The sequence below is a fragment of the Saccostrea cucullata genome, unplaced genomic scaffold, assembly GCF_032062105.1.
Source record: "Saccostrea cucullata isolate Sc308-1 unplaced genomic scaffold, CSIRO_AGI_Scuc_v1 ctg16831, whole genome shotgun sequence".
In the NCBI taxonomy this organism is placed as follows: domain Eukaryota; kingdom Metazoa; phylum Mollusca; class Bivalvia; order Ostreida; family Ostreidae; genus Saccostrea; species Saccostrea cuccullata.
This window is the reverse complement of record NW_026940485.1, coordinates 1-11,602: the sequence shown is the minus strand read 5'-3', so window position 1 is coordinate 11,602 and position 11,602 is coordinate 1. Positions and strand designations below refer to the sequence as shown.

Here is an 11,602-nt window from a genome sequence, read left to right as displayed (position 1 = left end):
GACTTAATGCTTTCATATAAAGTATATTTTAGTATATAGAAAGTTTAGACAAGAGTATATGATCATTATGCACGTGCATTCACATGGGCACGCGTGCAATGTTAAAATTTGAATATAATTGGTATCATTTTGGGAAAACGTTGTTAAAGTCAAAAATGCACAGATGTTGTCTTATTTAATAAGGCTTACAGGGAATATGGCACCAAAAGGGAGTTGGGGAGCGTTTGGGGAACATCTGTAACGGTTCCCGTTACAATTAGCACTAGTTAAGGTCTTCCGTCTTCAGCGGAAGACCTTATTGTTTTTCTTAGGTTTCTTTTCCACTATTTAGGGTCTTCCGCTTCCTTCGGAAGACCCTACTGTTATTCTATTGTTTCTTATTATTCTTTTTTTTTTCCCGCTCGACTTTTGACAGGCGATTTCTCAAAGACCTTTGGACTGATCGTTATGAAACTTTCAGGATAGATAGCTTGTAGTTAAACCTATTTAAACCTGTTTTCAGTTTTTTTATGCATGCCTTTATTTGTGAGTTATTGCCCTTTAATTGAAAATTTTTGATGTCTCGTTTCCACTGAAAATCTCAAAAATGACATAAGATATTTACACGAAAGTTGGAGAACTTGAAACCAATACATTGTAGATGTGCACAACGATAAAATTATATAGCTGATTTCTTAAAGTTTGGAAGCTATAAAACGGCAAATTTTAGTAATTTTTTTTCTTTGAATTTTTGCTACTTTTTGTGTAATAACTTTTAAACCGAGAATAATTTGGTAAGAAATATATTACAAAAGTTGTGGGTAATTACGAGAGCTTTTATATTTGATTAACGAAAAGGGGCTGGCCCCTATAATTAGGGGTTAATAGGTCATACACGTTTTTTTCTGATAGCTAAAAATATTGGTATATTATGAAAAAGTTTGACTGAAATAATTTCGAACTTTAAAAATCTTGTCATTTGATATAAAAAGAAATAAACTTCCAGCTATATATAATTGTTTTTTTTAATAAAACAAGTACATGTATGTGAGAAACCTTTCAGGAACAAGTTGTCTACTATAGCCAGCCAAGCCTTTACTGCATACATGTGCACATTTTTAGTTGGTGCATCTAAAAGATATAGTTTTGATTCGGTGTTTCTTTGTTTTCTTTTTATTCAAATAATTTTAAAATGTGATGATGTACACAACAATAATTAGTACCTAGTTTAGAGGATTTTTTCGCGCTTGCTTGTAAACAACGCGCGGCATTGTGGGAATTAGGAAGGTACTAAAGACGCGATGTACTAAACACTGATTTGACCTGATTCAAATTTGTCTGTAAATGTTCCAAACAATTGAATTTTTGTATAGCATATGCCTCGAAGTCATAAAGTCTGTACATAAGTAATTTAAAATACTCAATATTACCATTTAATTAAAAATTAAAACGTCAGGTAAATATCAGGTCTGTAGTATATCCCGTTTTTAGTGTGCCCCTTCGAGTCGACGTCGGCCACATGTTTGCCATGGTTTACAAACTGAAAATAGAATGATTTGTGAAGTTGAACATTTTCTCACAAAGAATCCGTTTGTAGACATGTACACTCATTTAATCTGCAGCTACGAAGTACTTTGTCACTTCTCTGGAATATTATTCTAAGCAGAATTATCCCTATTCATATATTCTAAGAATCTTGTGTGAATTGTTTACGAGGAAATTCTGACTGTCACATTAACAAGGATGAACACTCTTGACTCTGCTTCGGATTCCCCAGTGATAATTGTATCGAGTGATGAAAGAGCTGACGGCGACATTTTAATGTATGATTGGCTTGGACCATTGGAATGAAGGTTAGAATATTTTTATTACTTAAAATTTACACTACTGATTACATGACAGTGACACACATTGATGTTATTAGAAATACACAGACACACCGATATATTATCTGTTTTACAGTTCAGACGCTCTCTGTTTACCTTGTAAATCCCCACAGCTTTATATTTTTTTTTTTTTAAATTTGAGGATGTAATTTCAACAGTCCTACTATCTATCATAGTGATCATACTCTATAATTCAAACTGCACTTAGTGTTACAGAATATATTCAACTAATTATATATTGACAGTGTGACTGTAAGGGTGAGGGCAGATACTTATTTAGTTTTAATTTAGATTGTGCTTGTCAAGCCGCATTTGACATTTGGTGCATCCATGCTCAGTGTTCACACTGAGAGTTTATTCAAATGTTTAATTCGAATGAATTCACTGCTCGTTAAATTACTTCCCATTAGCTCCATGTGAACATGAGTAAGGATAGCTAATTCAAATTAAATAGAAATGAATTTTGAATGTAGCTTAAACATTTTAAAGAAGCTAAGCACTGTGGGTCCAAAGTATACTGCGGAAAAATTGTGTGGAGCAATGGGCAAGTCACAATCTTCTTTTGCCAAGGTCTTATCATAAGAGCTCGCATTATGGGCAGGGATTTGTGCTGCTGTCTGGACTCGCTTTAAATAGATGTTCTCAAAAAGTCTAAATTATTTAATATCATACTTTACTGACAAAAAAGGACAAATATTGCTCAGTTAAATTGCAAAAGAAATTTGTTTAAAAAAATTGTAATAATAGAAAGTTTGCTTTTTTGTTTGATAAGACTGCTGTAATGGTTTAATGTTTGTTTATTTGCCTTAATCATACATTTTTCAGTCATTTCATGGTGCCACCACTTGGGATGGTATTAGCTGCAAATATAGACTTGTACTCAGCACTTATTGCCTTTAAGAAGTATGAGATCCATTTTGTGCTAACACCTACCGTGACACAGAATCTTGGTTTATGCAGTCTCATAGGAGTAACCTGTCTAAAGCATTTAGCAATGGGATTGGAACCTGCGACGTAAGGTTCAGCTTCTTATTGATACTTTGATTTAATATTTATTTGAGAATTTCACTCATTCACATACTTAGAGATGTTGATATATATTGTTGAATAGCATCAATTTAGACCTTTACTTGGCTAAGTAAACATGTACTGTGAGGTTTTTAAGGTCTCATTCATTTTATATGCCAGATGCATGTTAAGGAACATTACTGCATAAATGTTTTTGTCTTAAATTTGAAGCTCTTTACTAATATAAAGATATGTTAGTGTTAAACCTCTTCAAATTAGGGTAGACCTTTACTTTAAACTCAGCAATGTGAGTGTGTTGTGTGAACTTGTGTTAGCGAGACAGTGTGTTGTATGAATTTGTGTTAGCAAGGCAGTGTGTTTTGTGAACTTAATTGTGTTAGCCTGACAGTGGGTTGTGTGAATTCTTGTTAGCTTGACGATGTGTTGCGTAAACTCGTGTTAGCGAGACAGCGTGTTGTGTGAAATCGTGTATAAAGTGTAAGTGTGACAGTGTGTTGTGTAAACTCGTGTTAGCTAGACAGAGTGTTGATTGAACTCGTATTAGCGAGACTTCGTGTTTTGTAAACTTGTGTTAGTGAGACTGCGTGTTGTGTAAACTCGTGTTAGCAAGACTGCGTGTTGCGTAAACTCATATTAGCGAGACAGCGTGTTGTGTGAACTCTTATTAACAAGACAGCATGTTGTGTGAATTCGTGTTAGCGTGACAGTGTGTTGTGTGAACTTGTTATCCTGAAAATTTGTCGTGTGAACTGGTGTTAGAGAGATAGTGTGTTGTGTGAACTCATGTTAGCGAGATTGCATATTGTGTGAACTCGTGTTAGCCAGACTGCGTGTTATGTGAACTCGTGTTAGCGATATTGCATGTTTTTTGAATTTGTGTTAGCGTGACAGTGTGTTGTGTGAACTCGTGTTAGCCTGACAGTGTGTTGTGTGAAATGGTATTAGGATGACAGTGTGTTGTGTGAAATGGTATTAGGATGACAGTGTGTTATCGCAACAGTGTTTGGTGCGAACTTGTGTTAGTGAATAGTGAGACAGCCTGTTTTGTGAATTCGTGTTAGTGTGACAGTGTGTTGTGTGAACTCGTGTTAGCCTGACAGTGTGTTGTGTGAAATGGTATTAGAATGACAGTGTGTTGTGTGAAATGGTATTAGGATGACAGTGTGTTATCGCAACAGCATTTGGTGCGAACTTGTGTTAGTGAATAGTGAGACAGCCTGTTTTGTGACTTTGTGTTAGCGTGACAGTGTATTGTGTAAACTCGTGTTAGCGTGACAGTGTATTGTGTAAACTCGTGTTAGTGAGACTGCGTGTTGTGTAAACTCATGTTAGCATGACAGTGTGTTGTGTGAATTCATCTAAGCGTGACAGTGTGTTGCGTGTACTTGTGTTAGCTAGACAGTGTGTTGTTTGAACTCGTATTAGCGAGACTGCATGTTGTGTAAAATTTGTGTTAGCAAGACAGCGTGTTGTGTGAACTTGTGTTAGTGAGACAGCGTGTTTGTGAATTTGTGTTAGCATGATAATGTGTTGTGTGAACTCATGTTAGCCTGATATTTTGTTGTGTGAAATTGTATTAGCGTGACAGTGTGTTGTGTGTTAGTGTGACAGCGTGTGGTGCGAACTTGTGTTAGTGCGAAAGTGTTTTTCAGTGTTGTGATGGCGAGCTGTGTGATAGCCTAATGGCGTCTTTTGTGTCGGTAAGATGGCACGCTTTTATGAAAGTGCTATTGAGCTTTAGCAAGTGGCCCTATCTGGACACGCCTTATTATAATTGATCAGTTCTCAGATATACAGTGAATTACCGGTATTATTGTCACCATGAAATCAGCATTTACAGTTGCAATTACCTAGTTAGTAATCATAAGATATTGGTTTGCCAGTTTTAAAATTATGGTGTTCCAATGATGTGAAGTTGCAGTGTGTTAGCATGTTAATTTCAACAGACTGCCACTCCAATGCAGCTTTAAACAACACGCTGCTGTGTTTACACAAAACAAAATATCATGCAAACACAACTCTAAACAATCTGTTGAGTGTTAGCTTCACTGCATGTTGGATTCAGTGTGCTGGCATATTATCACTGATGTACATGCTAGCACATTGTCACCTCGTGCTAGTATGTTGTCATAAATACTCTAGCACATTATTCTAAACCCACTAGTGCATGATTACTTTGCACTTGTATGTTGTCTTATTAGGGGATAGCATAAATGACTGCCTTAATTGGTGTAAACTTCTTTTAATTGATGAAAGAGTACATTAAAATTTACAAATTATACACAGAAAATGTGACAATATCTTATCTCTCAATTTGATAATCTAATTTATAATCTCATGAATTGCACTTTTTATTAGTAAAAGAATTATAAATTAAAAAATTTCAATTTCTTTTGGATAGGTGTGACTCATCTGAATACTGAATTTTGATACCAAGCATGACCATGATTTGCCAGAAGATCATCTGTTTGGATGTGACATGGAATAAACAGCATAGTGAAAATAAGTCAAGTTTTGGTTTGTGAAGACAATTTTTAAACACACTGTGTATCATTTTTAGATTTTGATTTGACAACTTAAATCCACAAATATGAACATATCAATTGCTCTCAGTTTTTCAAGTGAAATAGTTTTTGTAACAGAAATACATGTACCAGTAATTACATTGGAATAAATGTTATTTTTAAATATAATAATATTTTGTTTGTGTTGCATGTTGACCTCTTTATTAAGGTCTTCCTTTTCAAAGTTTAGACTTACTTATTCTAATGATTAAGATAGATCCTCTGTCTTCAGCAGGAGTATAAGATCTTGTAATACATGTATGTGTATTTTTACAGTATAATGTAAAAAATTGTTATTTTGGCACATACAACTAAATAAAGGCATAAACATGTGTATGATTCCAAGGAATTCAGTACATAGGGCATGTACATGTAGTTTTCTAAAACAAGATTGAAGAGATGTCCAGTCGCATTTCAATGTCAACTGCAAAACTGTGCCTGTTGCATACTTATTAGCCCATCTGAGCTAAAGGAACCAGTAAATTTTTTAAAAACATAATTTTATCCATTATCATCATTGTCTAAAATTTCACAATATCATTTTCCAGAACCAAAGTGAAACTTGGCACAGAGCATCCTTAGTGTAGGGGATTCAAATTGTTCTTATGCAGGGCAATACCTTCAAAGAGATTTGTTTCTTTAATGCTGTAAATGTATTATATTTAGCTTGTACAATATTTGGTGGAAATTGACTTTGGAATAAGTTAGCGTAGATATTCTTATTAATGTTTATGTACAAGACTTTTAGCTTTGTACTTGATTTAGGGATTGCTGCATTCCGCCAAAGCCACTAAAAAAGAATACACAGCCATATGTAATATGTTCATAATATACCTTTCAGAGAATTTTACACTCCTATTGAGGTACCACCAGTTGCTAGTGGAAAGCTTCAAATTCGAAACATACACAACACATTTCTGTGCGTTTATTATAAAAGTATTGTTCTACTTACTGATTGCAACTAATGAAGATTGTTCATCATTATTGTAAATACATTTGGATTTTTTGATTTATAAAAATTATATAATTTGTTTATTTTATTTACCTAGTTATATTGTATATTAAATGATTTTAAAGCCATTTTTAAGATGGTAATGTAGCAAAACACTTATGTTTCTGTAGTATGACACGTTTCACAAACATAATTGCAACAAAGATGATTTATCCGATATCAAAAGTCATAATATTGGAAGTTTAACTGTTGTGGATACGATTTCAAGAATGCTGTTAGAGAGAGTACCCTTTAGACCTCATGCTCACACCAAATTAAAGAATTCAAGTAAGGGTTTTTGAGACAAATCGAAAAAGAGAATGTTAGCAAAGTTGACAATCTAGACAGAAACATTTAATCTTTTGCTTATCGCTAGGAAGGAAGACCCACTCGTTGCTTTGCAACGAGCTTTGCTCTAGTTTTATTATTATTGTTTTTTTTTCTTACCGATTTTGTACGTGCGATTTCTCGAGAACGGCTCGATCGATTTTCATGAAACTTTCAGGTCCGATAGAACATCAAAAAATCTAGATATATATTTTTTTATTTTAATGACGTCACTTCCGGTTCGGAGTTTTCTGCGATTTAGTGATTTTTAGAGGGTCACTTTGTCCGGCAGTTTTCTCAAAAAGCACTTAACGCAGAAGCTTGAAATTTTCAGTGATGCTTAGAGCAACCTTTGGAGAAGTGCACTAAGTATATCACAACTACCGGAAGTACGAAGCGCCGACGCTCGCTATGGCCCGAAAATAGTCCTATCAAAAATTTCAAATTTTAAGCACCTTTTCACCGATAACTTTTTACCTAGAAATATTTTGTTAAAGCATGTAGAACAAAAAAGTGTATAATTTCAAGATCTTTCAAATGACATCTAGAAAATAGGGGTGGCCCCTTAAATCAGGGGCCTGGAGGGGCCAAAATGTTTTCCTTTAAATCTCAAAAAGTATTGAGAATTTGTGATACGTCAAAAAGCAAAGTTGTTCAGAATGTCAAGCTTAATTAATTAAAGTCGTCAAAATACGCCCGGCGTCATCACTTCCGGTCAAACCGGAAGTAGTCGGAAAACGCGTATTTTTGCCGTTCTTGACAAGTTTTTTGGTAACATATGCCTCTGGGACCTTGAAAATTAATTTTTCGTCCGACGTCGTCACTTCCGGTCAAACCGGAAGTAACAGAAAATGGCTTGTTTTTGCAATAATTAAGGAAAGGATTGCACGGGTCCGTGAAAAAATTCTGCCCAATGAATTTTTCTCATTTTTATATATAACGTTCCTAATGTCAATGATACCATTATATCGAAGTATCAAGCATGGTCATCAGGCTTATAAGGAAGTTATGGTTGGCATGGTAACCACCATTTTTTAATCTTTTGATATTTATGAGGTGAATGTTTTATAATACCATACACGCAACAAAATTGAAGCAAATTAAATATTTTCCTGCAGATATTTGATAATATGCTTTATATTTATTGAAAATGAAAATTGTTTCGGAAACTATTGATAAATGTTGTAATGCCATTGTTTTGAGGGGAAGTATTAATTGTAAATTTGCAGTAATATTTTCAACCCAATAGCACTTTTTAACATCTAGACAAAAAATTACCCAATGAATTTTCCCAAAACTAATGTATTCTGTACTAGTCATTATAAGTGACCTATGGTTAAAATATGAAGTAAGGTAATCAGATTAATTTTGAAGCTACTCGGATTTCAGTACCCCCCCCCCCCTTTGAATATTAAACGATTTCTCAGATTTTCATATGATGGTTTGTTGTTGGACCTTAAATATGCATAATCTGTTTAAAGACAATAAAGGCCATATGTATAGATAAATAAATACTTTTTCTCTGAAAATCTGGCAGCTGATGCTCATTTTATATGCGAAGCACAATGATTTACTTATCACCAACAGTGGCCACGAAAGAACTTTTTTTTCTCAAACTCATCCAGTTTTTCATCTCCAAAACATTCATTTTGTTACTATATCAGTATAAATAAATAACAAATTATAAACCAGTGCACAGTCCTCAAAGGCCTTATTCTTCATGCTTTGAAAACTCAGCGATGTTTCTTCTTAGTGACCTGGAATCTGCAGTGTGTGTGTGTGTGGGGGGGGGGGGGGGGGGTTAAGACATTTGAACACATTGAATGAAAAGAGGTTATTTTATAAAACTTGTAACTGCATTACATTTTTTTAAAATAAATCTATTCATCCATAAATAATCTTATTGGCCAAATTATAGTAATTCTAAATATTCACATTTACAAATAGTTTTCCTTCCGATTCTTTTCAAGTAAGTGCACTTCATTTTCTCCTGTACATGGATGATCGCTATCTCCATTGTGACGTCATAATGACACAATTGACGTCAAACTATAGATCTACTGTTTTGATCAAAAAATAATCATTGATTGAAAAAACTTTCCGTCGCTTTATGATATATGCTGGAGTGAAATATCTATGTTCATGTCCATGTGATTAAAAATAAAACATTTTTCAAATGTATTCCCGTAAGCATGAGGAGTTCACATGTTTCTTTTATTTATTTATGTACATGCATATCTTCCCTGGTATTCTTTCAGATTAAGTGTGTTGTGTTTCAATACGACGCATAAAACATTTTACAACAATCATTTACAATACTGTATATGTAAGACAATGATTGAATGTTTACACGGTCAATGTGAAATGCTAAAGATCTTATAGGAGAAAACAAAGTACTCTGCGATATTTTTTTTAAAGATATGTCTTCTAGGCATAAGTGGTCTTCGCCGTAACACCTTTATCGAAATCGCCTTCGTTTATCAATATCTATACATGTATCTAGTAAATCACGTCGTCTGAATCTCTTATTGGAAATTATGTGTACATAGATGTAGATCCTATGATAAACAACAATCTTAAATAAAATTCTAATTTTAAAATGAATATATAAACCTCAAGATATAAATCAAATTTATTCATAATGAAATAGATTTCAATGTTTAGATATATACAATAAATAGACGTGTCAAATTATAAAGCATGCACGTAGATAAAAATATGATCAACGCTCACCAGCACTCTCAGTGCATCGTAACAATCTTTAATATCTTATACTTTCTCTACTTTAGAAAAATAAACCCCTTTTGTCATGAGCGCAAACATATGACGCTCCTTATTCCGGAAATAATTACAGCAAACATTCTTTTTTTTATCCATCAAATGACGTGATCACGTGACGCCGTGCAATCGCGTCCTTAACATGGATTTAGAGGAATCAAACCATTTTTAGACGTTATATCTCATTTTTGTTAAAAATGAAAGCCACTTCCGGTCAAACATGACGGAAGACCTACTCGTTGCTTTGCAACGAGCTTTGCTCTAGTTCTTATTATTCTTTTTTTTTCCCTTTTCCTAGACGCCAACTTTGAGGCCTCATATTTCACTCATTTCTCAATGGATTTTGCTCAAATTTTCAGAGTTTATAGACGTTACTAAATTCTATCAGAATGCTATCTAAAATTTCAAAAAGTCACTTCCGGTTTTGAGTTATTTCCCTTTAAACAAAAATTTATAGGCTTTCGTTTCCAGACAAAGGCTCAGAGACGGCTAAAGCCGGAGCAGAAATTTTACTGATTTTAGATAATACAAGGATTGAAGTTGTGCATGGCGGTGGGTGTTTTTCGATTTTTCTATTCAAAATGGCGCTATATAGGGGTCAAAAATTAGAACGCCTAAAAGAGCGAAAATTTACACATATTTTGCTTTTTATCTTCTAAAGTAAAAATATTTCGTTTTAACATATAGAACGAAATTTGTGCAGAATTACAAGATCTTACAAATGATATCTCGAAAAAAGGGCTGACCCCTAAATTAAGGGATCTAGAGGGGCCAAAAGTTTTTTCCAGATATTTCAAAAAGTATTGAGAATTTGTAATACATCCAAGAAGCAAAGTTGTTTACAATGTCAAGCTTAATCTATTGAAGTCGTCAAAATGCGTCCGGCGACGTCACTTCCGGTCAAACCGGAAGTAGTCAGAAAATGCATATTTTTGCCGTTCTTGACAAGTTTTTGGGTAACATATGTCACTGGAAGCATAAAACTTAATTTTCCGTCCATCGACATCACTTCCGGTCAAACCGGAAGTAGCAAAAAATAGTTTATTTTTTGAAGTTTTGATGCAAAATTGAAATTATAAAGTGAATGGAGACGACTAAGCTCATTGCTTTCTTTTGTTGACGTGACTTCCGGTCAAAACAGGACGGAAGACCTACTCGTTGCTTTGCAACGAGCTTTGCTCTAGTTATGTTCCCCAAACGAAGTTGGGGAACATATTGTTTTTACTCTGTTTCTTATTATGTCGCCCCGAACGAAGTCGGGGACGACATATTGATATTGTACGCATGTTTTTTTTATCCATGCTGTTTCTCGGAGATGGCTGGGACAATCTTCCTGAAACTTTCCTCAAAAGACGATCACTGGTTGTAGTTGTGCAGTGAGGTCGTTCAGTTCCAATATGTCTACCGTTGCCATGGAAACCTGTAAAAAGCGACGAAAAACCTGTAAAAAGCGACGAATTTTGTCCGCGAGTGTTCTCTCTGGTCCCTTAAACGTTCGTCATGAAACTTTTCTTATTTTAATGATTAGTATCTGTAGTTGTGCGATTCGCACTTAAAATTTTCAAATAATCGATTATTGCCATGGAAACCAGGGGAAAGTTAAAATTCTTTTATTTCGATTTTCTCAATAACTGCGCAAGCAATCGTTTTGAAACTTTCAATGTTTATTCCTTGCAATGTGTCAAAGTGATTTCTACTTTTAAAATAATTGTAATGAGTCGCTCACAGTTGCCATAGAAACGAAACAGAAAAAAAGGTTAAGATGTACACATGTGTTCTCCAAGGTCTAAGTCAAAGGGTCAAAGTTCTTCGTATCCAAAAAAAGTTCTTTTCACAAGGATTACATATTTGAAATACGAAAGCCCTAGCCCTTACCGTTCAAACGTTATGGCTAAGGTAATATGTTCAAGACGACCCCCCCCCCTTTTGAAGCGCACAGCCAGGTAGAATACACAGATATAACATATACAACTTACAAGTAACGTTTTAAAAGTTTCATTCATAAAATTCAGTTCCCGTAATGTGATATTTTGCCATCATTCAATCTC

The 11,602-nt window shown here is 34.3% G+C and overlaps 1 long non-coding RNA gene across 1 annotated transcript; it reads left to right on the top strand.

Annotated features, from left to right (window-relative positions):
* The first annotated feature begins 962 nt into the window (after window positions 1-962).
* LOC134255489 (uncharacterized) lies at window positions 963-6,453 on the top strand. The gene is made up of 3 exons (XR_009989563.1): window positions 963-1,832; window positions 2,691-2,879; window positions 5,296-6,453. It is a non-coding gene; the product is annotated as an uncharacterized LOC134255489 (long non-coding RNA).
* The last annotated feature ends 5,149 nt before the right edge of the window (window positions 6,454-11,602 follow it).